Source organism: Schistocerca serialis, chromosome 3 (assembly GCF_023864345.2).
Source record: "Schistocerca serialis cubense isolate TAMUIC-IGC-003099 chromosome 3, iqSchSeri2.2, whole genome shotgun sequence".
NCBI classification, from domain to species: domain Eukaryota; kingdom Metazoa; phylum Arthropoda; class Insecta; order Orthoptera; family Acrididae; genus Schistocerca; species Schistocerca serialis.
This window is the reverse complement of record NC_064640.1, coordinates 932,357,957-932,385,110: the sequence shown is the minus strand read 5'-3', so window position 1 is coordinate 932,385,110 and position 27,154 is coordinate 932,357,957.

The window sequence follows — 27,154 nt, the reverse complement described above, 5'->3', positions numbered from 1 at the left end:
CCCATTGATGATGCCTTAGAACAAGAGAAAGGCGAAAGGCGTCTGGGAAAAATAAATTAAGTGCCAGTCACTTTGAATTAAGTTTTCCGTCCTATCCTTCTCCAACTAGGCCTGTAAGTAAATGCCTGTGTTTTTTTTTTTCCTGAAACTGTAATACAACGATGTGTCCAACATCCTCGTAAAATAAAAAAAATCCACGGATGAATGAAACTACTACTACTACTACTACTACTACTACTACTAATATCACTGTACTGCAAAATGGACTATAAGAGAAAGCGCTGACGCTCTACAGTTCATGGGCTTGCGTTTTATCTACAGATGAGGAGAGTTTCCTAAAGAGTAGGATAAAAAATTACCACAGTAACCACGTGTAGGTAGGTTCAAATCCTCTCGCGATGGAAGCAAGGCGTCAGGTTGGTATTAGTATCGATGTGTGAACAGGAATTGAGGATGACTGACTCTCTGGGCCATACACTTCACCGGGTAAATTAACAGCTGCGCTTTATCTCCAGTTCCTGCGCGAAAAACTGGACGCGATATTGAAGAACTGTACCCTCGCAGAAATGTAGCTGATGTGGTTTAAGCAAGAACGCATTCTCCATGCCTGACATAAATCTTACATGGGCGGCGGATTGGTCGAACCCAAGGGCAGCCAGATGTGGTCGCACATGTTTGTGCTTCATTGAGAAGGAGGCTGACGGACGTGTAGAAACGAGTGATAAACACATTGAGCACTTCATGTAGCGTCAACAAACAGATGACTGTCATGGGACAGAGTAGCCCAAATCTCAATAAGAACTTGTGTTTGAACATACACTCCTGGAAATGGAAAAAAGAACACATTGACACCGGTGTGTCAGACCCACCATACTTGCTCCGGACACTGCGAGAGGGCTGTACAAGCAATGATCACACTCACGGCACAGCGGACACACCAGGAACCGCGGTGTTGGCCGTCGAATGGCGCTAGCTGCGCAGCATTTGTGCACCGCCGCCGTCAGTGTCAGCCAGTTTGCCGTGGCATACGGAGCTCCATCGCAGTCTTTAACACTGGTAGCATGCCGCGACAGCGTGGACGTGAACCGTATGTGCAGTTGACGGACTTTGAGCGAGGGCGTATAGTGGGCATGCGGGAGGCCGGGTGGACGTACCGCCGAATTGCTCAACACGTGGGGCGTGAGGTCTCCACAGTACATCGATGTTGTCGCCAGTGGTCGGCGGAAGGTGCACGTGCCCGTCGACCTGGGACCGGACCGCAGCGACGCACTGATGCACGCCAAGACCGTAGGATCCTACGCAGTGCCGTAGGGGACCGCACCGCCACTTCCCAGCAAATTAGGGACACTGTTGCTCCTGGGGTATCGGCGAGGACCATTCGCAACCGTCTCCATGAAGCTGGGCTACGGTCCCGCACACCGTTAGGCCGTCTTCCGCTCACGCCCCAACATCGTGCAGCCCGCCTCCAGTGGTGTCGCGACAGGCGTGAATGGAGGGACGAATGGAGACGTGTCGTCTTCAGCGATGAGAGTCGCTTCTGCCTTGGTGCCAATGATGGTCGTATGCGTGTTTGGCGCCGTGCAGGTGAGCGCCACAATCAGGACTGCATACGACCGAGGCACACAGGGCCAACACCCGGCATCATGGTGTGGGGAGCGATCTCCTACACTGGCCGTACACCACTGGTGATCGTCGAGGGGACACTGAATAGTGCACGGTACATCCAAACCGTCATCGAACCTATCGTTCTACCATTCCTAGACCGGCAAGGGGACTTGCTGTTCCAACAGGACAATGCACGTCCGCATGTATCCCGTGCCACGCAACGTGCTCTAGAAGGTGTAAGTCAACTACCCTGGCCAGCAAGATCTCCGGATCTGTCCCCCATTGAGCATATTTGGGACTGGATGAAGCGTCGTCTCACGCGGTCTGACGTCCAGCACGAACGCTGGTCCAACTGAGGCCCCAGGTGGAAATGGCATGGCAAGCCGTTCCACAGGACTACATCCAGCATCTCTACGATCGTCTCCATGGGAGAATAGCAGCCTGCATTGCTGCGAAAGGTGGATATACACTGTACTAGTGCCGACATTGTGCATGCTCTGTTGCCTGTGTCTATGTGCCTGTGGTTCTGTCAGTGTGATCATGTGATGTATCTGACCCCAGGAATGTGTCAATAAAGTTTCCCCTTCCTGGGACAATGAATTCACGGTGTTCTTATTTCAATTTCCAGGAGTGTATATCGGACTTTTATTTCAAGTTTTGACCAAAGGTATCACCCATAAGAATATGGGCACTTTTTTAAACACTTTGTATACAGTGAACAACCAGACTGAAATTTCGTTATGTAACGCCATTATTTCAAGATATTCATCTTTGATTTTCGACTCGGGTATTGGCATTCCTTAGCTACTATATCCCAGACATTACCAGTTTAATGATAAATAGGCAGCTGAGCTGACACAGCGGCGTCACGTTGAGCTCTTCCACGCCTTACCAGACGTCTTACGTGTTAAGTTGTTAACTCTTTGGTTAACATTAGACACTGCATCCTGCACCTGGTCAACGTCAGAACGCATCTTTTTCTGGTCAGCCATTAACGAATGTATAAGTTCGTGCGAGTCTCTCGCCTCTCTCTGGATTTCAGTGAACTGTTCATTGACTTCTGTTCGTAGTTTTTGTTGATCTTCGCGGACTTTTGCGAACCCAGCATAGGTCTCACATTGGAGATTGCTTAAGGCAGCATTAGTGGCCCATAACCCTGCATCTGTTGCTGTTTTTAAATTTACCGTTTCAGCTTTTAACTTCGCCTTTTCAGTTTTTAAATCTGTTAACTTTGCATTTGTCGTTTCACTCGTTTGCTTTACGACAGTAGTGAGTTGCTTCAATATTGCAAACACACTAACTGACTCTTTGCCATCATCACCTGTCACCATCTGTTGTAAATTTTGCCGTTCGCGTCTTTCACGTGGCGTCTCACCGACTTCCGTACATAGTGCGGACGCATTTACACACATTGGTTCAAATGGCTGTGAGCACTATGGGACTTAACATCTGAGGTCATCAGTCCCCTAGAACTTAGAACTGCTTAAAACTAACTAACCTAAGGACATCACACACATCCATGCCCGAGGAAGGATTCGAACCTGCGACCGTAGCGATCGCGCGCTTCCAGACCGAAGCGCCTAGAACCACTCAGCCACTGCGGTCGGCCTTACGCACATTCTTTCTGTTGGAAACTGTCCCGTATGATTCAGAGTCACAATATTTGGTCCAACGTACTGAAGTTGTTCGTCGTCTGATTCTACTTCTGTCCCACTAGCTCCGTCATTTGTTTGTTTTTGTAGTTCTCTGACTGTGATACCAATCGTGAAACTACCACCATTCCTTCTGTACGATCACTACGTTCCGTTCCTTGACTCGCACTTGATACTTTTTGTTGTACATCAGTCTCTATCTTTTCAAGATCTTGAGGTTGCCCTGTCTGCTATAATCTTCGTTCTTCCGCCATCTCCGATCGTCTAACTAACCTCTGTCTCTCTCGAATTGCGCGAGCTTACACCCTCGTCAGCATCAAGTTATATTATCTTACACGTTTCCAAAATATCGTAGAAAGTTTCTTATGTACGCACCATTATCAACGCTGTTCACTGTTTGTAAGCCAGCAGCTGTGGCTGAGCGGTTCAAGGTGCTTCAGTCTGGAACCGCGCTGCTGCTACGGTCGCAGGTTTGAATCTTGCCTCTGGCATGGATGTGTGTGGTGTCCTTAGGTTAGTTCGGTTTAAATAGTTCTACGTCTAGGGGACTCATGACCTCAGATGTTAAGTCCCATAGTGCTTAAAGCCATCCGAACGATTTGAACCATTGTCTGTAGAATTTCATCCCAACTCAATAATGCCGTGAAAAACTTCGTGCGTGCCAACACAGACATGCACAAGCTACTTTTACACCAAAATAAACCTTATCTCATTTATTAATGCAACTTCTGTACACATTGGCTCATACATTTATTGTCTTTTTAATACTATATGTATACTTACATTGGGTAACAGCATCACAAAAACAAGAAAACAAAAAAGTTTTTTTTTCAATTCAAAATATTAATTTCTCATTATAATTTGATTAATTGCCATCCATACAGACCAACTGCCATCCTGGCGGGGTCGCCAATTTTAAGGTTATGTTTAGGTGGTTTCTTAATCTATGACTGAACACAATTGTGTAAGCTGTAATGACATTGTTTAATATTTCAATTTTGTCATGGAAATACACACTTTTACACAGTTTACAATGAGACACTATTAAGACAGTTGTCAAAATGTTGCATCTCAGCCTCTAAAAGTGAACTAATCCTAAACACAACAGTATTAAATTGTAACTCTCAGAAAGTTAAATAATCCTAAACACAACAACATTAAATTTTGACTAGAAGTTTCTTTACAAAATTCTTCTTATGATTATGTTGTGATGATGTTCAGTTCTGCGATAAATCATCCGATTCCAGTTGAAAGTTCGGTACCATTTTTAGGATGAAAATCAAGTCTATGGAGGATGGTTAGTTTTGTGACAAGTCGAGCATAAGATTACCCAAGGTCGCTCGAGTTTTCAGTGGACGTAGGCTGATGAACCAAAAAGGTTTCGCCTTTGCACGCGGTAGTTACCTTAGCTGTGATGAGTTGTTGTCTGCATAGCTACTCTCGCCCACTGAAATTCCTATAAAATCTAATTAAGCCTTTGCTGAATTTTCCAGCAGAAACTCTCCCTATGTTTCTCGATATACGAGAAAACATGAACTCATCCCTAGTCTCAGACTACAGCGATATACATGTGCGTGGCTGGAGCAGCGTGCATATTATAATGCCCTCTCAGTTACTGCAAGAACAATTAACTAACTGGCTGGTTCGTTTCTCCACGGTTGGAGCTCAACGATGCTACAGGTAATTTCTAGCTGGAGGCCAGCCGCTGTGAACGCAGTGTTCACACAAATTTCTCATCTGCATCGTACAGAGCATTATGCACTCTGTTCTGCACTTGACGACAGTTCAGAGGAGAGTTTCACGAAAATTTCACTCTCGTCTTCCTTGTAGCCAAACTCTCTCCCCACCTGGCTTTTATCGACCGACAGGTGCATTCTCTTATTATTCCAAGGGTCCTACCATTTAACTGTGTCGAAATCTCGGCACTTTACTCCTTCCCACTGCATTTCCGCCAATCGGACGTTTTGTGCCTGCTCCAGACGCATAAAAAGCTACATGTGTCTATCACGTATGTACCACTTGCAGTTCATGTGATCGAATGTGTCTCTGGTTTTGTTCGTATCCCTTTGGGATTCAGAAACACGGTTTTCTAAAGCTTCTTTCTGTCCTACTTCTGGTGGTCCATTATTCGCCCTGCAGTATGCATCACCTGTCCGGTCGCTGACCCGCTGCAGGACGCCCGTTCTGGCTTCCACACAAAACGTTTCCTCTCGCTGCTTGTTCCACCTTCTGCTCATTGATATGCGTTATATAGGAGTGGTGTGTTAATACTGCCAATTGAGAGTCATCCTCTTTGCATTCCGGCCCCCTGCCCCCCCCCTCCCCCCTCCCATGAACCATAGACCTAGCTGTTGGTGGTGGCGAGGCTTGCGTGCCTCAGCGATACAGATAGCCGTACCGTATGTGCAACCACAACGGAGGGATATCTGTTGAGAGGCCAGACAAACGTGTGGTTCATGAAGAGGGGCAGCAGCCTTTTCAGTAGTTGCAAGGGCAACAGTCTGGATGATTGACTGATCTCGCCTTGTAACACTAACCAAAATGGCCTTGTTGTGCTAGTACTGCGAACGGCTGAAAGCAAGGGAAACTACAGCCGTAATTTTTCCTGAAGGCATGCAGCTTTACTGTATAGTTAAATGATGATGGCGTCCTCTTGGGTAAAATATTCCGGAGGTAAAATAGTCCCCCATTCAGATCTCCGGGCGGGGACTACTCAGGAAGACGTCGTATCAGGAGAAAGAAAACTGGCGTTCTACGGATAGGAGCGTGGAATGTCAGATCCCTTCATCGGGCAGGTAGGTTAGAAAATTTGAAAAGGGAAATGGACAGGTTAAAGTTAGATATAGTGGGAATTAGTGAAGTTCGGTGGCAAGACGAACAAGACTTTTGGTCAGGTGAATACAGGGTTGTAAATACAAAATCAAATAGAGGTCATGCAGGATTAGGTTTAATAATGAATAAAAAAAGTAGGAATGCGGGTAAGCTACTATAAACAGCATAGTGAACACATTATTGTAGCCAAGATACATATGAAGCCCACGCCTACCACAGTAGTACAAGTTTATATGCGAACTAGCTTTGCAGATGATGAAGAGATTGATGAAATGTATGATGAGATAAAAGAAATTATTCAGATAGTGAAGGGAGACGAAAATTTAATAGTCGTGGGTGACTGGAATTCAGTAGTAGGAAAAGGAAGAGAAGGAAACGTAGTAGGTGAATGTGGAATGGGGATAAGGAATGAAAGAGGAAGCCGTCTGGTAGAATTTTGCACAGAGCATAATTTAATTATAGCTAACACTTGGTTCAAGAATCATGAAAGAAGGTTGTATACATGGAAGAGGCCTGGAGATACTAGAAGGTTTCAGATAGATTATTTAATGGTAAGACAGAGATTTAGGAACCAGGTTTTAAATTGTAAGACATTTCCAGGGGCAGATGTAGACTCCGACCACAATCTATTGGTTATGAACTGTAGATTAAAACTGAAGAAACTGCAAAAAAGTGGGAATTTAAGGAGATGGGACCTGGATAAACTGAAAGAACCAGAGGTTTTACAGAGTTTCAGGGAGAGCATAAGGGAACAATTGACAAGAACGGGGGACAGAAATACAGTAGAAGAAGAATGGGTAGCTTTGAGGGACGAAGTAGTGAAGGCAGCAGAGGATCAAGTAGGTAAAAAGACGAGGGCTAGTAGAAATCCTTGGGTAACAGAAGAAATATTGAATTTAATTGATGAAAGGAGAAAATATAAAAATGTAGTAAATGAAGTAGGCAAAAAGGAATACAAACGTCTCAAAAATGAGATCGACAGGAAGTGCAAAATGGCTAAGCAGGGATGGCTAGAGGACAAATGTAAAGATGTAGAGGCTTATCTCACTTGGGGTAAGATAGATACTGCCTACAGGAAAATTAAAGAAACTTTTGGAGAAAAGAGAACCACTTGTATGAATACCAAGAGCTCAGATGGAAACCCAGTTCTAAGCAAAGAAGGGAAAGCAGAAAGGTGGAAGGAGTATATAGAGGGTCTATACAAGGGCGATGTACTTTAGGGCAATAGTATGGAAATGGAAGAGGATGTAGATGAAGGTGAAATGGGAGATAAGATACTTTGTGTGAAGAGCTTCACAGAGCTGTCCTTGAACCTGAGTAAACATAACATAATGCGCATAAATAGACGAAGAAATTCGCAACTGTATGAGCACACAATTGGCAACAAATCACTGGAAGAATTAAGTACTGTAAAATACCTATGAGTAACGTATCAGAGCGACCTGAAGTGGAATTGCAACGTAAAACAGGTTGTAGGTAAGGCACACGCGAGGCTGAGCTTCATCTAGAAAAATTTTAAGGATATATAATTCATCCACGAGAGAAATGGCTTGCAAAACACTTGTTTACCTATTTTTTTGTACCTCTCATCTATCTGGTACCCTTACAAGGTTGCATTAATAGAAGAAGTGAAGAACATCCAACCAAGAGTGGCATCTTTTGTCATGAGATCGTTTAGTTGGAACGAGGGCGTTACGGAAATGCTCAACGAAGTTCAGTGGCAAACGCTTCAAGCATTGTGTTTTGCGGAGTTTACTATTGAAATCCTGAGTGAGTAAGTTCCGGGAAAAGTCGGGCAGAAATTTACATCCTACCGCAAACATCTCGCGAATTGGCCGCAATGAGAAAATTAGATAAATTAGAGACGATACGGAGATTCATCGAGTATCATTGTCATGTGCCATTCGCGAATGGAGCAGGGAAGGGTGAAAAATATAATGGGATCAGAAGTAGATGTAAAAGTTCAGTCTGGTAAGTAAGCTCGGGATCGGGTTAATCAGTAGGAAAATGAAATAACAATTAATAATACGCCCTGTCCCCCACAGCTTTGATAATTGCTTGGTATCTCCTAGGCATCCTTGAAATCTTCCTCACGTGGAAGAGATCTCCAGATTCGTCGAATATGCGTTGACAGCTATTTCAATGTAAAGCTCTGTTTTCCTTGCAAATTCTTTATCATGAAAGACCATACATTTTCAACAGAATTAGTGTCAGGCGACAGTGACGTCCAGTTCAGTTCCTGCACACCTTTCTTCTTTTTCCAGTCACTGCAAAGCCTGCTGTGGTGCTTCGGATCATCATCCATTCTTCATTTTCGTCACGGAACCAATGTTTGGCAGTCGGCATTAAATATCTTTGAAAAACGCGACGCGTAAGCTGCACTCATCTCTTTTCTTGTGTATCTCAATCAAGAATTCGAAGTAAACTAATGTGTTATGGACATTGCATGAAGGACAAATGTATCCGCTCTCGGACTGTGAAAGAACTAAGGCGATATCCTTTACCATGTGTGTGTAACGCCGACCACGCTTTTACTCCACATACTGTAGTCACAAACTTTTGTGGAACAGTAGGCTTTTATCTTCAAGTGTCTGCCAGTTGAGGTTTCTCAGCGTCTCCCGTAGGTCAAACAGACCTGTGAGTATTTGTGCCGCCCTCTTTCTATACTTTTAATATCTCGCTGCATTTGCACATGGATCTGTGGCGCTTGACTTATATTCGAGAGCAGCGGATGTCAAATCCCTGTCAGGCATCCAGATATAGGATTTCCATCATTTGTCTAAATGATATCAGGTGATTGATTCATTATGAGACAGGCGTCGGTGTGGTGTTAAAAGCACAGAAACGTCAGAAGTCGTGGGATACTCACTTAATACAGCGTAGGAACTTATTTAGCCGGTTTGAGAATTGAAACGCAATATATATTATATGTAATACTTTACGATTCACTGTGATCTCCAAAAGATATAGTGAAGTCATTTCAGCTCAAATGTCAAATTAGACCTGAAGGTATGACAATACAATTTGGTTGTTTATATTGGGAAACCACGCCTCTCTATAGCAAGAAATGTGTATCTCTGCGCACGGAACATCAAAAACTCCAGCGAAAACTTTCAACCGTTAAGAGAGATCAGAGTCAGGAAGGGAAAGATCGTAAAGACGTCTGTCCTCAACAGCTAAGTTCCCCAAAGATGAATCACACTCGATAAAAAGTTGGCGGCGCTGGCTATGACGATGGGATGGAAATTTACACTTAGTTCTTGTCTGCCTGCAGACATTGCTAAATGCGCTTTGTTGGTGGTGTCTTTAGCATCCGTGACACAGCGCTTGCGACTTTTCATGCATTTTCCGAATGGTCCTCGCAGATACGATACGTTAGTTTTATCGCAGAGTCAGTGTTTTGTACCAAAGATGTAGCGCAGTTAGCTAATATCCTCTTGCTCTAACGATTATTTTCAGTCATTCAGACAATCATACCACTGCAACTGCGACGAAGAGTTATTAGTTGCCTTGGAATCCTGACAGGTTTAGTCTTTACCTCGTCCGATGAAGCTGTTACTAAAGCACAGAAGCAAAACACGCAATACCATGACTGCAGTCTCAATGCCCACACGCAGTTAAACGTTCTGTAGAGTGAGACAGAAAAACCACTTCGTTACGCCTTGTATTACAAAGTCTTATTTAGCAGCCGAGCAATAACGAGATAGGCATAATACGACATGTGGTCTGAACATACACTTCGTGATTTCAGACTGTATTTGAGAGTGAAAGAACAGAAACTGATGTAATCCTAACGCAGCACTCTCCAGACTGAAAGCTGTGTGAGTGGTGAAATTACGAAATCTTGCGATTGGAGAGTCTGACCTTGTGTCTCGCGTGTATCTTTGCAGATAACGCGACAGAGTTTTTCAATGATAAAGCAGTGAACCGTGAAGTTATGGAGTAAATCCAGGTCAAACACTGTAAATTAGCGTGAATAGGTTGTGGCGTATTTTCATCGTGCGATGAAGACATTCACACCTACCGGACAGTTGACACTGGTTAGCCCCTTTTACAGCTAACTTCACGAATACGTAAAATACTCCTTTTGTTAATGAAAAGTGAATAATAGAATTACGCCGTAAAGGTGAGTGGCTTTAATAGTTGTACGCACAACCAGAAATGCTTATTGAAGACGACAATATTGTGTTTGTTAAGTGAAAACCTAACAACACGGCCGCTGTTTCAACTTTTCTGTTGTAATCAGTTCTGTGACTGGAATGAACGTATAAGGACCTATGAATGAAATACACACGCTGATGTATAAACTGTTTCTCTGCTGCAAAGTCTAATTTAATTATTGTTGTATAGTTTGAATAAACTCTGCAACTTAAATACATGGCAAACCACAATGAGCCAGATTAAAACAGTAAAATAATTCCTTGCTTCCAGGTATAATAACAGGCAACGAACTTGAACAGTAAGATACACACTCTTCTGTATACTTTTACCTTTTGCTGAGTTGATCACTTTTAGCAAATTCAACACTCTAACCTGATAAATTAGCCATAATGCCGTCCGAGTGCAATGGTGGAAATAATTAAACATGGCACCATTACACAATAAAACTGCCCCTCTGGTGTCATGCGGTTGCAAATATTTCACTATCAGTCGTAAATCTGTCACTTTGCTGAGAGTAAAGGACTTCTCTGACAGCCAAATTTTTAGTTTTCCACAATAACCCGCAAATTTAATACGCTCTGAGCAAACATGCTACACTACCTACAGATTATTTCGCCACTGAATTATCTTCACGTCATCTGTCCGATGATGCACTATCTAGGAAACCCCTGAACATCTTAATAACATAAAAAATCTGCTTCAGTTACCAGTAAGTTCTTACTTATTGCACGACCTATTTAGAAGCCTAAAACTTGGTCTGCAGGTTCCACAAAATAATTATAGAAACATAAATGTGTTGCGATCGGGGCATTTGTTCGTGAGGGTCACACCAATGTCAAACAAACGTATGGGGATGTAGGACCAGAAAACTCCTCGACAACACTACGCGGAAGAGACAAGCGCCAACACATTTTTGTTCCCATAATTATTTGGCGGCACCTGAGGATGAAACTTTGGGCTTCGAAACCAGTCGTGCAACAAACAAAAAATTACTGGCAAATGAAGCTGATTTTATATTCTATTAATATGTTCTGCAGTTGCGTATGATCGCCTGATCTTAAATTTTGCCCCAAGCACCTATTCGAGGATAACTATATTTTTTCGTCAAAATTATGCTTAACACGTTTCCATAAATATATATTACTGTGGCCATGTAATCTGCAGAGCGTCTATAAATTAACATCTTTACTACTTTGGCATCTTTGGAACTAATATTTTTCTTACTTATGTGAAGCTGGGTCACGTTCTGTGAATGGGGTGAGTCGGTGTGCTGCCATGAAACGTAGGATTGGGTGTATTTAACCAATATTCCGACGATTTAACATCGCTCAACTAACGCACGTGCCGTAATGGGGAAATTTTGGGTCGCACAAAATATATTCCACGTAAGTTGTTGTCATATTTCATGTTGTATTAACCTTAAGACCATTTCGTGTTTCCGCGAAGCACAAAATAATTATCTCGTAAGATTATCGAATTTAGAACGAAAAACTTTTTGTTTGTCATAGAGCACAAAACCAATAACCACTACAAAATGAAGCTCCAGCAGGTAAGTAAGGAGGTCTGTTAGAGCCATCTGAAGGTGAATTTGCAAGAAATCCGAGGTAGGCAGTGGTTTGATGTAAAAAACATTTTTTTAAACCATAGATGTGGGTGGTTGCTGTTTCAGATATTCGTAACAAGTGTTCTAATTATACTACAGCCACGGTTCTCATCATGTATAGGGACCGATGACCTAGCGGTTTGGTCCCCCCCCCCCCCTCCTTAAACCAACCAACCATAATGTATATTTTTGAATATTTTATGTGAAATCAATACAGTAGTCTGATGATATGATGTTCTATTCTAAAATTGGATCTATTGAACATCTTTTTTCAACCTTAGGTTTCTCAGGAAACTTTTAAAATGCCGTATGTTTACGTTCTGACACCGTTAAAAATCGCTATTGTCTTTATGACCTTTCTTTGGAAAATCAGTTTCATCAGTAAGCAAACTAACACACATTGCCTCTCTAAACAATGCATACTGAGAGCTACATAGAACAAAATTCACATATTCTACTGCTGCAGTGGCTTCTGAACTCTTGATATTTCATTTCATATGCACAGTTTAACTGAATTCACGCGCTTTTAGTAAACGTAAGAAGGCAGCGCCTCTGCATTATTCAAAAGTTCTTCTCAGCAATCACAATATTTACGATGACAGTAGACAGTGCCGCTACTGTTCCATTTCACTTCATCTAGTACCCACAAAGTAGCGTCGATCGCGTTTCCAGTTCCTGTATCATACAAAAATGCAATATAAATGTTGTCTTATCAAGCTCTCATGAAAGCTAAATCGTTCATGCGTCACCGTGCAATAATCCTCCACCACCCATTATATACGTTTCGTAGGGACCATAGGAATAGGATAAGAGCGAGACAGATGTGGGCGAATAGTAGACTTAATAATTCGAGGTCTGTTTCGCTTTAACTAGTTTATGAGTTTATAAAGTGTTGCGAAAATAGCTTTGGCCAAAAACTTCTGGTAGTAGTGAATCAGTACCAGTTCTACCCAAGATAGCAATCTTATCTCAAGGCTACAGATAAGACAAGACTTCGGGAAAAAATCATCCCGTACAGTAAAGTACATGAAAATCGAAATCGTTTTCCGAAACATGTCAGGCAGCCGAAAAATAATTTTAGTTTAGGTATTATACCACTGCTGCCATTTTCAGCTTCTTAGTATGAATAGTAGAATGGGACTGCAACACATACTATTACGTTTTGTATTGTTAGAGCAATAAAGACCCTAACACGCGTAAGACGAAAGCACGAACCAACCAGTCACGTAACACGATTGTACCAGTAGCGTCAATATGCCTACTAAATTTAGTAGTTATAAACGGAAGCGGCTTTATGATCACATCTGCATCTACATGGCTGCTCTGCAATTCATAATTAAGTGCCTGACAGAGAGTTCATCGAACCACAATCAGACTACATATCTCTACTGCTCCACTCTCAACCAAGATGGTGAAAGGGTACAGTACTGCCCGACATTGAAAATAGGTACAACATACTTCATTATTTTTGTCAGAACAACATTTTTTTTTGTAAAATAACTCAATTTCAATTAATACAGCAAAGCCGGATACCAGTGTGGGAAAGAATGACAATTTATTTATTTAATTGATCACATGTGCACTCCCACAAAGTAAATCCCTACATCCAGTTTGGTGAGATCTGTGAAATGAATGAATGTATGGTCGTCTGCTAACCGCAGATAGTGAATGTGAATATATGATCATATTTGAGACGATCCTTTGGCCACATTTGGTGGGACCAAAGAGATGAAATTTACCTGAGCTTTGAGCGCCTGAAATGTGGCTGACCAATACGGTAGCATGGTCTTCCCCCACCTCGACAGAGGTGCGAGATGACCTAAAAGAACGGCCATGTTTCAGCACTCTGCCGCTGGATCTTGTGCTGTTAAGACCTTTTTTAGTTGTGCTCCGTAATGACAAAAGAGTGGAGACATGGTATGCATGTGGAATATTTAAGAGTAGTTTGAAATAATAATTTCTCTATTGCAGGAACTTTTGTGGGGAGAATTAAGTGTCAGGCAGGTAATTGTAGTAATCTTCGGAAGTGACCAACGGTCACAATGAAACCACGTGTAGCAATAAGTTGAAATACTTCTGTGTGCTTAAGTTAAGCTGAATTACTAGCGTGTGTACAATAATTTGAAATATTTAAGAAGTAGCGTGTGTACCATATGTTGAAATATTTAAGAAATGGCATGTGCAGAACTTGAAATTAGAGACGAGTACTTCCACGTGGTGAGTACTGTGTGAGTATCAAACTGTGTATGAGACAAAAGATAAAGAGAAGTACTCGTCCATGGTATCAGTTGAGGACTCGCGTGTGTGATGAATACGTTCTTAATATTGATTTGCATGATATGATTCCGTGTGACACTAGATTCGAACTCTGAGAGAGAAGCAAGGTGAGTCGGCCGTCTATCCAGCAATGCCACTTGGCTTGCATTGCACAGGACGATGTGCATATATCTCCAGAGTTCATAGTAGGAAAGTAGAATTACGAAGTGGAGCAGTGTCGTGTGAAACTGGGATAAATATTAATTGAAGTGGGAAAACTGAAAGTGATAATGTTGTGACCATTCTCTGTGTAGTATTTCATGTTGTAGTGTGGTGTATGTCATGTAATTTGGGTATGTGTGGTTTGCATGGGAGAGTAGCGAGGTAGTTTCAAAAGATTAGTGGGTTATGCTTGTTCCTTCGGTACCGCTCGGTCTGGAGGAAAGTTTAGTGATGATGATTGTGAGAGTCGAAGTGTGAGGTATAATAAAAGATCCACCATCCTATCCAGAAAGTGCACTGTAGCGTTAAAATAATTACGAGACCATAATATAGAGATTCACCATTGTAAATCCATGCCCACTGGGCGGAATTTCTCATGTGTTATTGTTGTAGGTTATAGAATTTGTGTGTTTAGGTTAGAGAATCTATCGGAATAAATAAGATAGTGAAAAGAAAAAGATTGGTGGACTTTTCCTTCGAATTGTATGTTGTCATAATGTCCCGAATTTATAATGTGTGCGCCATTCATATTCAGTGCGGTGGCCACGTGTTGACAAAAGCCGTTAAATAAAAGACAAAAAGAAAATGTGGTATTGCCAGTGCGTAGTGTACAGTCAGAGTTCTGTAAATTACTGATAGTCAGATGCGTGTTTCTGTTGCGTATTAACCATATGGGAGGATAACTTGTAACTTAAGTGTGAGTACTAGAGTTCATGTTACTCGATAAATAAGAATGAATCCACTCGCTTGGCAGACCCCTCATCTTGCAGGCCTGACTGCTTGATGCCGCAGTATGAGCAAGGCATGTGGGTGCCTCTCATAATTTCGACCCTGCTAGGATTCTGCTGTTAGGGTTTGATGTTAAGATTCTTTTTATGGAATGTATTGTGATAGCGCTAAGAAGTAAAATTTTTTTTTGTTTGCAATTTCTTTCTGGATTGGTGAGGATCTTTTATTTTTTTATGTAATTAATTGCTATATCATCCAAGGCTGGAAGATTGAGGTATAATTTTTTTTGCATAATGTCCGTAGTAACTAGGTCTCAGTCGAAAAGTGTAGTCACCATGGAGAATAGCGATTCTGGCGTGAACGTAGCAGTGCAGCAGGAAGTAGCTGTTGACCATGGGTTAATGAGCGAGAACGACAAACACTCGGAAGGGGCTGAATTGTTCAGCGGACCGCGGCTAGGTGATCCTTTATGCGGCGGGCTTTGTTCACAATCGGGCGCTTTTCCCGACGACGTAGGCGAGCCGGGACTAGGTCAGGTATGCAGTGAAAGTGCAGCTACCCTTAGTGAAGCTACGGTTTCTCAGGCGAACGAGGTGAGTGCACCAAAAGTAGCAAATGACAATATGCTACTGCAGTTTTTACAGAAGATGGATAGAGATAATAAGGAGAGAGATAGGGAGACTAAGGAGAGAGACAGGGAGTTTAAGGGAATATTGGACGCGATGGATAGAGATAATAAGGAAAGATTGGAAGCGATGGATAGAGATAATAAGGAGAGAGATAGGGAGACTAAGGAAAGATTGGACGCAAATAAGGAAAGATTGGAGGCAATGGATAAGGGAAATAGAGAGGCAAAGAGGAAGCTACATACAGTTATCGATGAGCGTCTGCCCGCAGTTAATAATCGGTTAGATGAGGGGGAGAAGAATCTGGGTGCGTTGAAGCAAGTATGTGACGCCGTGAAAGAAAAAGCCAATAATTTGGAGGTACGAATAAGTGCAATAGAGAGCGATATTACAGAACGTAGGGACGTGTTGCCGGATGAGCGAATCAAAGAAGTAGTGGTCCGAATGAATACGATTAGTGCAGAGGTAGAAAAGATCAGTATAAGAGGCGAGACAGACTCTGACAGTACGCAGCGAGAGGTTTATGCCAACCAGGGGGAGATACAATCGCTCTTACAGCTTAAAGAGGCGCAATTAGAAATAAGTAGGAAACATAGTGAAGAACTAGCACAGTTGCAATTAGCGTGCAGTAGCGAAGGTGACACACCACCAGGTAGACTGCAGAGGGTGAGTGAGATAAACTCAAAAAACGAAAATAGACAGAAAGAGGAAGACGAACTCAGAGAGTTAGAAGAACGGTTGTGTCGGATAAAACAGGTGGCAAACTCAACTGGGTATAGTCCAAGGTCGGAAAACATAAATGCGGAAGAAGAATGTAGGAGGCACTTCGTGTCGGTACAAACGTACACTTGTTTTCCGGATCCTGATAATTACCGACATCCATGTCTGTGGCTGTCTCAATTTCAAGATTCATTACCTTCATCGTGGGGACCGCTCCTCAAAATGAAGTTTGTGTGTAACCATTTGAGGGACGAGGCTAGAGCGAAAATGCAGGAAGTTATTAAAGACTGTAGTAGCTACAAGATATTTTGTGACAAGTTTTTAAATGAATTCTGGTCGAAGAGTAAGCAGGACCAGGTTAAGCAAAGCATAGTGTTGATGCCAAATTGTAACGAAGGTGGTATAAGAGATCCAGTGTCGTGCTATCAGGAAATGCTGAGACGAAATAGGTATTTGGGCGTGCCATACGAAACTGGGGAGCTCATTAGGATCTGTATAACGAAGTTGCCAGTGAGATTGAGCAGAGATATAGTGATAGCAGGCAGAGGCTTAGACGATTCCGCGTCATTTCAGCACTTGTTACAGGAACTGGGTAATGAGAGCAACATCGTGAACGGACACACGACTCATAGGTCAGACAGAGTCGAGGATAGGAACGGCAGAAACTATCAGAATGACAGGAGAGCGTGGAATCCTGGCATTTCATTCTTGTCATAATGGATTGACGGATAGGAGAAACTAATCCAACATATCAGCCCTTAGCATCTTGCCTTAAAACACATGCCGCTGGCACTGAAAATTGTCTATGTAGCAGACATACTCTACTAATATGTAGGAATGCAAATACCATACTTCTGATCAGAGAATAAAACACCAGTAATGGCATCTGTTAGGCTGGTCTCTCAGAGCAAAATTTGCAAATTTTTATTTCGAACAGTAAAGTAAAAGGACTGTTTCCTCAAAGAAACCAGTTGCTAAAATGTTATGTAATAATGCCAATGAGTCCAGTTTAATTAGTGTGATTTGACTATTGCAGGTACTTAACACGTAATGGAAAAAGTAAACATTGTGATCAGTATGGAATAGGGTACGTTTATACTGCTGTTACAGGTAACATCAGTAATGTGATCGAAGTTTTTAAATTAGATGCCATCTGATCTATAGTATGTCATAGTCATGGTGACAGTTATAATGAGGTGCTGTGTATGGTTGTTCGGAATCTGGTGTTAGGGAAAAGGCCACTAGCACCTAAGTTTCTAACACTTGGGCTGCCCATTTCTCCCAGCTTGTATATTCTCTGCACACATTTAATTTTCATGTAAGCTCAGATTCCTAACTAGCAAATTCTTTACTGTGTATAGTGGACCATTCAGAGTGAGGCGGATTGTCCAGGAAAATGCTGTACTGATTGAGACGATAAAGGGAAAACAATCTCGTGGGCTTCATCACATTTCTAACATCAAATTACGGAAAAGTTAAGGATAGATCTAAAGTAGGCAATTTATGGTAGGTAGTCAGTGTATTTATTTGTGATGTGTAACGTTGTGCAGGGTCAAATCGAACATAACAATTTTCAGGCGGGATGTCAGGAAATATGACGGAATAGACTGGTCGAATGAGTCATGAACAGGAGTCGACAGAGTGGTGTATGTACGTATTTTTTGTCATATGAATAAGGATCAAGCAGAAACGACGTGATGATTAATGAGTGGGTAAAGATGGTAGATAGAGAAGCGACGTGATAAATAGTAGTGGATAAAGGTGATATTTAAGGAGAGAAGCGACGTGAAGCAGTGTGATTAATAAAGAGAGATTCGACGTGATGAAACAGTGGTAAATAAAGGTGAGTAGAATTGAATAATGTGGAGATGTCTTAGATGTATGTTACAGAGAGGCCCGTGTATGCTGCAATCGAGATTGATGCGAATGGCGAAGGAAGACCAGGAAATGATGGAGTAATGGACGGACGGAGAGCCGAAATACGAATAAAGAAATGAGGACAACTGCACAACGTGAAGGGACATAAAGGGAGTATGAGATCCAGATGGTGAACGTTGTGGAATACTGATGTAAGATGTAATATAAGTGTAAATCTAATTCTTACCATAACAGTTGCTATGTGAAAAAAAAATTTTTTTTGTTGTTCTTGTTGTTGAAGCCTGGTACCAGTATCACTAATCAAAACGGTACCAAGAATGTGTACAGTTATTTTGCAGGATGAATAATTTGTGTATTTTTTGTTCTTAGATGAAATGTCGCAATTCTAAGCTGATACTTAGCGGGATGAATAATCGGTAAAGTGAATGCAGAGGTAAGCTGATGGAGAGAGGTGCCAGAGTGAAAGGACGAATTCAGAGACTGGAATGCTATCTCCGAAACAGCTTCATGTGTTATGTGGTTGAGTATAAGGGAGCAAAGGTATGGTATGTTGTCGTGAGTGTGGTGGTGTTATGAGTATAAGGGAGCAAAGGTATGGTATGTTGTCGTGAGAGTGGTGGTGTTAAGGTTAGCTGACTTCTAGACCTATTCTGTTAGTGTATGGATTAAATGAGAAGGAAAATGTGATGTCTGGTGAGTGAGAGTCGTAGAGTAGTGTGATCAATGCGCACACTCCTGTAAAGGGGATGCTACCGATCCATAACGAAAACATTATTGTGTTTTATTGTTTGATTGGGATGAACCTCGATGGCAGGTCAGGATCTGACATGTGGATGGTACATACGTGTCCTAGAAATGTTGTTATATATAATAAAATGTAAAATATATAAAGAGATACTAATTTCAGTCTGTCACAAGCATGAAGGTGCATTGTATGTTGTAGATTTAGAGTCACCAGTTTCTAAAATGTTTATTGTGTTAGGATGTTAAAGTAGTTTACTTTTTAATAACATATGGTAGGTAATTGTGAGCTGTGTAGATTATTTCTTATTTTTTTGTTAGAACACTTTCAAGGGGTATTAATTTCAGTCTGTCACAAGCACAAAGGTTCACTGTATATTGTAGTTTTAGAATAAACAGTTTCTAATATTTTGACTATGATAGGATGTTAGAGTAGCCTACTATTTGATATTGTAATTATGAGCTGTATAGATTACTTATTATTCCTTTTGTTTTTTTTTACACTTTCATGTTTTGTATGAGGGACGACAGGTACAATCAATAGCACAAGTGTGGGCTGTATATAGAAAAGGGATAAATGTTGATGTGGTATGTGTAGAAAACTAGGGTGTATAATTTTATGTTTTTTAGAACAAAGATTCTTTTATTACCAATGTATCTAATAGATCATACATGTAGTCAATGAGTATTTAAATAATGTAAGAATATCCTTTTGTCTGTAATGTTGCGAGATGCACGGAAGGGTCTGACTGATTGGGTGTCGTAGCGCTGAGATGCTACACAGAACGCGCCCATACCGCAAGCGGTGCCAAGCTGACGTCGCCATGGCGACGGGCGATAGAGCCACGGCACTCCCCACTCCACTGCCGGTCGGGGTACACTCCACGCGCCCGCTACAGCAGGTCAACGGCCTGGGGCGACACGCACATACCACTGGCCATTCATAAGTTCCGCCACCCTTACGACTGGGGAAAGTATCCCGCGGAGGCAACAGCGGGTGGTTTCTTCTGCTCAACGGCACGCGCGGCGGCGCTACGGCAGAATGAACGACGCGGGGCAGAGTCCGGCGGGCATTTTGTAACAGCAACTATTAACTAGTAGTGGACTGTGGAGCCGTGAAACAAGATCACTGCTCGTATGTCTCCATAAGGTGGAAAGTGAAGGACTGGTATTTCCGCATTGTGAGTGTTGAAAAAGATTTTGTCTTTAGCAGACAGGACAATTGTTTTGTTTTGTCTTGACCACTGCACGGTGGGATCCATAAACTTTTGGCAGTGACTTGTTAAGTGTGCTTTGTGAATTGCATGTGGGACGCTTGGTATTCTCGAAGAGGACAGTTGTCGTTTGGTGACTAATTATTGTATGAACGCAAGAAACTAAAAGTGGGACATTGACATTTGCATTTGTAGTAGGAGACATTTCTTTAATTGGTGCAAGAATAAGTGCTGTTTGTTGTAACTTACGGCCTTTAATTACACCATGAACTGAAAGGACAGAACCGTAGGTAATAGTAGTTGTAGGGCCATTTCTGGACGACCAGATTCGTGTGGATGGTACTCTGAGAGTGACTATGACATTTGTGTTTAATGTGAGATACAGTTTACTGTTCAGTGCGTGTTCAAAATGCCGATTTGAGTGACTTAAAGACTTTCGTCCGGGTAACCATGGGAGAGCTTTGACACCGAGACAATGTTTCTAGGGAACCTGTCAGCAACTTTTTTGACCCCAAGAAAATCACAGAATGAAATGATTCTGTGCGACTCGCAAGATAGGGAATAATGTATTTGTACTTGTGTTAATTTTTTTATATGTTTCATTCCTGAAGGGACAGCAAGTGTAATTGTATTTCATCAACATTTGTGTTTAGAATAGTTAGTGTTTGTTTTTTTGTTTGTTTGTTCTGGGTTATCCAGTTCACGTAGCATGTTTATTAGAATATTTGGTACAATGATGCTTTAATTATTAGCCAGTGTCGTAATACTAACGTAGTGGCTCTTGTTGCATTGGTCAGTAAGGTTGACACAGGGGACAAGAGTTTGCATTGCACAACAAATATCGGAATTAACTGATATATTTTGATGTCGTGGACAGTAATAATCTTGTTGGTGTGTTGACTGATGCCACTTATTTGCATTACACAGTGGTGATATTTCACATTAAAGTGTAACGAAGGCTAGTCGAATTGCAAGTTCTTGTCGTCCAAATGTGTAACAACAAAGAAATGAGCAGTAGAGTAAGATACAAGAGCTACTGGTGGATTCAAGCACTTATTGCTAAACTATTTACTGCGTGTATTGATCAAAGTTGATGGACTCACTAGCTCAGCAGCAGGTATTTGTACTGGTGGACAAGGATAAGGTTAAACTCACAGTAGAGTAGTTGTGGCAATTGCTTAAGTGATGATAGTTAATTAGGTGTGACATGACGTCTTAGATGAACTATATTACATAACCAGTATGTAACTTGCGGTATATTTCATTGTTTTTTCTTCTCAGTTTTATTTCTCTGTAGGTTTGATGTATATTTTAGAGTACTGATATGGAGCCTGACTTCTACGTGTAACTAGTGTACGAAATTTTTTTCTTTTGTTGATTTTGTTTGTATTTAAACATTGCCGTGTAAAGATTATTACAACGCAATTTATGAATGTCAGATTACTTGTTCTGTGTTTGGACGGTGAGCTATTTAAAATTTCACGAGTACAATTAGCTTTTTTTTTATTTGTTTTAGAATTATTGAAGTTTGTATTACTCCTAAAAATAACGAAGATCCCGGTAACTAAGCCAATTTTTATCTCACCATTATTTTTTATTTCTATGATGTGATGTTTTATTTGTCATTTGGTTTGTTGTAAATATGTATGTGTACGTTACTCCGGATTGTGGAGAGTACAATAATGCAACAACTGTGTCAATAATTTGGTAAAGTAACAGCATTTGGTCGTTTATTTGAGGTCACCAGGGGCTAAGGTCTCCTCCTGGTTATTTTGATGAGTTGCTACGTTTGTTATAATACAGTTTTCTTAAAAAAATGTTCGGAAATACCCTCGCATTGCAAGGATAGTACCGTGCCATTTTTTTCTGCATGGGTAGTCGGTGGTGAAAGGGTACAGTACCGCCCGACATTGAAAATAGGTACAACATACTTCATTGTTTTTGTCAGAACAACACTTTTTTTTGTAAAATAACTCAATTTCAATTAATACAGCGAAGCCGGATACCAGTGTGGGAAAGAATGACAATTTATTTATTTAATTGATCACATGCGCACTCCCACAAAGTAAATCCCTACATCCAGTTTGGTGAGATCTGTGAAATGAATGAATGTATGGTCGTCTGCTAACCACAGATAGTGAATGTGAATATATGATCATATTTGAGACGATCCTTTGGCCACATTTGGTGGTACCAAAGAGATGAAATTTACCTGAGCTTTGAGCGCCTGAAATGTGGCTGACCAATACGGTAGCATGGTCTTCCTCCACCTCGACAGAGGTGCGAGATGACCTAAAAGAACGGCCATGTTTCAGCACTCTGCCGCTGGATCTTGTGCTGTTAAGACCTTTTTTAGTTGTGCTCCGTAATGACAAAAGAGTGGAGACATGGTATGCATGTGGAATATTTAAGAGTAGTTTGAAATAATAAATTCTCTATTGCAGGAACTTTTGTGGGGAGAATTAAGTGTCAGGCAGGTAATTGTAGTAATCTTCGGAAGTGACCAACGGTCACAATGAAACCACGTGTAGCAATAAGTTGAAATACTTCCGTGTGCTTAAGTTAAGCTGAATTACTAGCGTGTGTACAATAATTTGAAATATTTAAGAAATAGCGTGTGTACCATATGTTGAAATATTTAAGAAATGGCGTGTGCAGTACTTGAAATTAGAGACGAGTACTTCCACGTGGTGAGTACTGTGTGAGTATCAAACTGTGTATGAGACAAAAGATAAAGAGAAGTACTCGTCCATGGTATCAGTTGAGGACTCGCGTGTGTGATGAATACGTTCTTAATATTACTTTGCGTGATATGATTCTGTGTGACGCTAGATTCGAACTGTGAGAGAAAAGCAAGGTGAGTCGGCCGTCTATCCAGCAACGCCACTTGGCTTGCATTGCACAGGAAGACGTGCATATATCTCCAGAGTTCATAGTAGGAAAGTAGAATTACGAAGTGGAGCAGTGTCGTGTGAAACTGGGATAAATATTAATTGAAGTGGGAAAGCTGAAAGTGATAATGTTGTGACCATTCTCTGTGTAGTATTTCATGTTGTAGTGTGGTGTATGTCGTGTTATTTGGGTATGTGTGGTTTGCATGGGAGAGTAGCGAGGTAGTTTCAAAAGATTAGTGGGTTATGCTTGTTCCTTCGGTACCGCTCGGTCTGGAGGAAAGTTTAGTGATGAAGATTGTGAGAGTCGAAGTGTGAGGTATAATAAAAGATCCACCATCCTATCCAGAAAGTGCACTGTAGCGTTAAAATAATTACGAGACCATAATATAAAGATTCACCACTGTAAATCCATGCCCACTGGGCGGAATTTCTCATGTGTTATTGTTGTAGGTTATAGAATTTGTGTGTTTAGGTTAGAGAATCTATCGGAATAAATAAGATAGTGAAAAGAAAAAGATTGGTGGACTTTTCCTTCGAATTGTATGTTGTCATAATGTCCCGAATTTATAATGTGTGCGCCATTCATATTCAGTGCGGTGGCCACGTGTTGACAAAAGCCGTTAAATAAAAGACAAAAAGAAAATGTGGTATTGCCAGTGCGTAATGTACAGTCAGAGTTCTGTAAATTACTGATAGTCAGGTGCGTGTTTCCGTTGCGTATTAACCATATAGGAGGATAACTTGTAACTTAAGTGTGAGAACTAGAGTTCATGTTACTCGATAAATAAGAATGAATCCACTCGCTTGGCAGACCACTCATCTTGCAGGCCTGACTGCTTGATGCCACAGTATGAGCAAGGCATATGGGTGCCTCTCAATGGGATCTGCGAACGTTCGTCTGTCTCACGCTTTAGTTTGATAGTTGTTCGGACATACGAAGACGCAAGCCCTGGACTAGTTTCCCACATCCGAATTAAATAGGCTTCCATGGAAGAACGTCAACGAAGTTCTCCTGAATATCTGCTGGGTTATTTTTTAGAGAAGGTACGTTTAAGGTAGGCTGTGCAATAATTCTACACTAGTCATTGTATACCTCGAATAGAGCCCATAGGAATAAGATAAGAGCGAGGTAGATGTGGGCGAAAAGCAGACACAATAATTCGAGGTGTGTATCGCTTAACTATATTGCAAATAGAACAGTGAGGTACATAAAGTTTAATGCATTGTCCATTTTTTCCCACATTCTATTCGACAGAAAATGACTCCGATATTAGATTTAGGAGGGAGGAACATATGTCTCTTTCATCTGCTGCAATAACTGCCAAGTAGTTTAATGATCTGCCCAAGTCTACACCGCCACATTACATTAAGACAAAGGACAACACACACGTTTAGATACAATGAAATTTTCTCTTTAAGCATATTTTTAAAAAATGTGACTCTAATATCATCGATAGAAAATCTATGCCATGTACCCACCAACCCGTCAAATGACTACCAAAATTGTGAGGTAACAAAGAGGGAAATAGAACTGCTGAAGACAATAAGGTAAACGTGTTTTTCAAAAATCAAGAAGACGAAATTTGCTATGTTCTCGATGACAGCAATTTTTAATGACAATAATACAAGTGAATGTCGATTTTTAATTTTCCGGACTAATGATCAATTAAACTTTTAATTTTAATTATACTATGCTCACAGTAGCATCTGCAAGATATCAGATTCCAACAAGAATAGAGTACATCCCAAACATCCCACAGGGGCTTGGACGGCATTCGAAACACAGCAGTTTTCTGAAATGATACCAGTACTTATCTATGGAAACTGTGCCGAGAAATAGGATTCGTAACACCCACATATCATCTCACAGTTTGTGATGGAGAGATTCGACCTGTTCCATTTGCATGAAAGAATACATGTCGCTAAAAATGAATAGAAGCTTTCGAAATGTGGTGCTACAGAAGAATGCTGAAGATTAGATGGGTAGATCACATAACTAATGAGGAGGTATTGAATAGAATTGGGGAGAAGAGGAGCTAGTGGCACAACTTGACTAGAAGAAGGGATCGGTTGGTAGGAGATGTTCTGAGACATCGAGGGATCACCAATTTCATATTGGAGGGCAGCGTGGAGGGTAAAAATCGTAGAGGGAGACCAAGAGAAGAACACACTAAGCAGATTCAAAAGGATGTAGGCTGCAGTAGGTACTGGGAGATGAAGAAGCTTGCACAGGATAGAGTAGCATGGAGAGCTGCATCAATCCAGTCTCAGGACTGAAGACCACAACAACAACAACAACAAACATCCACAATTCCTTGTTGCAGCAATTTCACGAGACGTTTGTGTGAGGAAGTAATATACTGCCTGTAGTGTACTCTCCTGGACTTTTTCACAACAGTAAAGCTCTCCGTTACACACAACACCTCTAATGCTGGAGCTGTTATCTAGAGAGGAAAGTTAGAGGTACTGAAGCGACGCTTAAATCATACCTTGACAGGTGCAATAAAGTAACACATTTTACAAATCCCAAATTTATCTGCAATATCCTTTACATGATTGTGATCCCACACAGGAAATTATTGACTAACATGCGAATTGTTCTGATGGCTGCGAGCAATGTGATTGGAACGTCTACCACCAGCAAAAGCTCTTCTTGTTGATGACAACTGTCCGTACCAGCAGCAGAAACCTTTGCGAAGTCGTAGCGGATGCCCGCCTTAGCTGCCAGTGTATCACCGCAGATAAACATGCTACCCAGTCTTGTGTCAACCGGCTACATATCAAGCTTCCGACCACAGGAAGTTGGCAGCGGAATCAATTTCCACGTAGTTAACCACTCCACTAAAAAACAAAAGCTCGTTAAATGCTATTATTCCACAGCAACTAGGCAATGAACGTAAAGAGTTATTGTCGGCAAACCTACTTAACAGCTCCAGCGTTCCGGAGTTTCCCATTGCGAGACGTATGCCGGAGGAAGTAATTCGTTGCAGCTGTACAGACGCTTCGTTTCTGACTATTCTCCACACTTGGGCTGTTAAGCGCAGCTAAGGAACAATTCTTTAACTAAACTTACTCTATCAGCACAGAAATACTCCACAATAACAGTAACTACTCTCTAACTTTCTACATCCTGTACGTGTATATACTTTTACGTATAACACTCGTGATGAATCCACAGCTGGTAGTTGTCTCCCCTTACCAACCAAAAGTAATTTTCAGGTGAAACGAGTCCTTGTAACTTTGCTACAGTTTAAATAGATCGTCCTCCATGACGAACGAACACTGGATAGATGTCTGATAATACCGTATAACCCCTATGTCTTCTACGTTAACGAACTCCTCCTCCTACTTTACAGGTACAAATTAAGAAAACGGTAGGCAGATAGAGAATTTCCCCCGTAGAAAAAGCTGCAGAACCAGAGTAGAGTCATATATGCATCTTATACTGTGACTGTGACGACCTAAGATGGCATCACTTTCAGTCACGTGATCTTCTGGTCATAACATTTAAATTTCGTTGCACTTGCGTTCCAGTTGTAAACTCCTGGCCAATTTACACTGTTTTGTGTTTGTCGCATCGTGGATATCACAGGACCAAGGGTAGTGTGTGGGAGTGGGTCCAGCAGTAATGACATGCAATTTGCACGTGTTTTCTTTTTTTTTAAATGCATAGCGTTACTCTACACACCAAGGCACTTACATAGGTAGGAAATTTAATGGTGTATATTAACTGAGGTATCAGCTCCAACAGTACATCTCACCTTGGCAGCTGCATAGAAGAACCGAAGTAAGAAACGAGGTGACGCAGATCCTTGTTTAGGTGGTCACCATTATGAGTGCAAGATTTTGATATCATTTTAAGTAGAACTAAGACGAGTATTAAGACAAAGTAAATAGTAACCTTACCAGACAGGTTTCTTAGAGAAGGCCATAGCCGATTTATCCCCCATTCCTAGTTAACCCATGTAAATGTCCAAGAATACGAGTACACTAACAACTTGAGTTTGTGTAATGGATGTCC